The sequence below is a fragment of the Rutidosis leptorrhynchoides genome, chromosome 3 (genome assembly GCF_046630445.1).
Source record: "Rutidosis leptorrhynchoides isolate AG116_Rl617_1_P2 chromosome 3, CSIRO_AGI_Rlap_v1, whole genome shotgun sequence".
In the NCBI taxonomy this organism is placed as follows: Eukaryota; Viridiplantae; Streptophyta; class Magnoliopsida; order Asterales; family Asteraceae; genus Rutidosis; species Rutidosis leptorrhynchoides.
The window spans coordinates 314510801-314514063 of record NC_092335.1 but is presented as its reverse complement, the minus strand read 5'-3'; positions in this window follow the sequence as shown (position 1 = coordinate 314514063).

Genomic DNA, 3263 nt, shown 5'->3' with positions numbered 1-3263 from the left:
TGTAGAAGTAACTAAGTGTATGATTACTATAGTCACGTTGATATTGTGGACCATACCCAAACATCTATGCCACCGCCGAGTCACTAAAATGACCAATTGTTACCGGTTGGCCCAGGATTTCTCGACCAAAATCTATGTTTGGCATTCGAAATCCACAAGCGTCCTATAGTGGTACTAAGGGTCACCCTAGGCCTTAAGTAGCGTTGACGTTCAAGTAATCTTCACGTTACCGTATATGACTATTGTAATCGTGTGTTGCACTATTAAGTAGTATATTACAAGTGTTAGTAATAGTATAAGTGTGTAAGTGTTAAGTAGTAGTATAAGTAGTATTAGGGTTAAGTAGTAAGTAGTAGTAATAATTAATTAGGTTTAATTAATTAAAGTAGTATTTAATGATTAGGGTTTAGTGTAATAATGATTTGGTAATGATTAGGGTTTTATTTAATGTTTAGGGTTTAGGTAATATTTGGGTTTTAATAAATTAGGGTTTAATAATTAGGGTTAGGTTTAATTAGGGTTTTAATGTTATGTATATATATGTATATCGTATATATGTATATATATATATATATATAGTTTTTATTTTTTTATATATATGTATGCCGTATGTATGTATATATATAGAAGATTATATATTTTTTATTATGGATATATATCATGTATATATTTTGTTTCCTTTTTAAATACAAACATATCTTTATCAAATCTTTAGGGTTTTTAAGATTAAACAAATTTTTTTTATTTATGTGAGCCGTATATATATAGTATATATATATATATATATATATAAATATATATATAAATATATATATATATATATACATATATATATATACATATATATATATATATATATATATATATATATATATATATATATATATATATATATATATATATATATATATATTTTATTATTACATGTACTTATATATGGTATGTATATATACTTGTTACCATTTTTAAACTCTAACACAATCTTTGTTAATCTTTTATAGTTTTAAAGATCAAACCTTTTCCCCTCTCTTTTTTATATCCGTATGGTATATGTATATGTATATGTATATGTTTTTTTTATGTTTTTTTTACATGAACAAGTATGTATGTTTATGAATAAGAGCAAGAACATGAACATAAACTTGAATCAAAAGATAGACTTTAAAAGTTTAGATTTAGGGTTTTTACCTTGTTGAAGATTAACAAGAAAAAGATGAATATTGCTTGAAGATGAAGATCAAAAGCACTTGAAACTTTAGAACACCTTGAAGATCATGAAGAACGCGAAGAACACGATGAAGATCTCTTGAAGATTGCTTGAAGACCACTTGAAATTGGTGATGGTGGTGTTGGGGTGTTTTTGGCCGAAACCAAGAGAGAGGGGGAGAGTGACTTTTGTGACTTTAAGAGAGAATTGTAAATATGTTTTGGTGCATGAAAAGCTTTAGCCTAGGTCTCTATTTATAGGTGAGATTAGAGAATTCTAGAATTAGGGTTTAATGGGAATACTTTGGGAACAAGTTAGGGTTTACATGAAAGGTAAAGTGGGCCGAAATTTTGAGGGCAAAAGGGTAATTTTCCCCTTTAAATATTCGGCTAGGGGTTGCATGGAAGGGTTTGGAACTTTTTCATTTTAGTCCTTGTACTTTAGATTAGCTTAAATGGCTGATTAAAGGCAATTAAATTGTTTAAAGGCTACAAGTTTTAGAGTATTATATTTTGTTCACAAAAGTTTATTAGCTCATTATTTTTATCTTTTATTAACTTGTCGTTTATTACACAAAGTTAATTATTATGTTTTATAATTCGTAACTTTTAATAATTATTGATTAAAGTTTAATCGTTAAGTTTAATTATATTGTTTGGGCATTTAATATTGGAAAAATATAGAATGGAAAAATGAGGGTCGTTATAGTACCTCCCCGTTATTAGAAACTTCATCCCGAAGTTTTAGGTAGATTCCTCGTTTGTATCAGCAGTTGAGAAGAGATGGGGATATTTCCGTATCATTTGGTCTTTGCATTCCCATGTATATTAGGGGCTTCTTCTCGAATCCCAACGAATTTTAACAATAGAGTTTGATTTTCACGTTCCCTGGTACAATCGGGGCCCTTACGTGAATTCGAATGAGTGTTAACAATAAGTATATTGTTTTGTTTACACGTTTGATCTCATGATCCTTAACCTTAATAGGTCGTTTACAAAGTGCATTAAATGCGGAGATTTTTCAAGGAATAACAAGAGTGTCGTTTGGCTAGTTTTCCTTTAAAAGGAAAGTTGATGCTATATCAGCATTAAATGTGTCGTTGAGCTCATTAGAGTCTTGAGTGTTCATGCTGTAGTGACCCGAACTTTTCCATGTTTATATATATTAATTGAGATTGATATTTACATGACTAAATGTTTCCAACGTGTTAAGCAATCAAACTTGTTAAGACTTGATTAAATGAAATAAGTTTCATATAGACAATTGATCACCCATGTTGACCGGCGATTCACGAACGTTACGAAATTGTAAAAACTACATGTTGTGGTATATATATAGAAATATATATATATGGTTGACATAAGATTATGATGAGTAAGTATCACACTAAGTATATTAACAATGTGTGATATACATAAGAAATGAGATTACTAAGTTAAGAAACTCGAAATGATATATATAACGATTATCGTTATGATAACGTCTACTAAATACATATGTATCATATTAAGATATTGATACACTATATTTAAAATGATAAAATGATATTTAAATATATCATTAAGTGTGTTAACAATGAACTACATATGTAAAAACAAGACTACTAACCCAAGAATTACGAAACAAGACTTATATGTAACGATTATCATTGTAACGATATTTTAATGTATATATCATATTAAGAGATATTCATACATCATAATATCATGATAATATAATAATTTAACATCTCATTTAATATAATAAACATTGGGTTAACAACATTAATTGAGATCGTTAACTTAAAGGTTTCAAAACAACACTTACATGTAACGACTAACGAAGACTTAACGACTCCATTAGAATGTATATACATGTTGTGTTTTGATATATATTCTTACACTTTTGAAAGACTTCAAGACACATATCAAAATACTTCTACTTAACAAAAATGCTTACAATTACATCCTCGTTCAGTTTCATCAACAATTCTACTCGTATGCACCCGTATTCGTACTCGTACAATACATAGCTTTTAGATGTATGTACTATTGGTATATACACTCCAATGATCAGC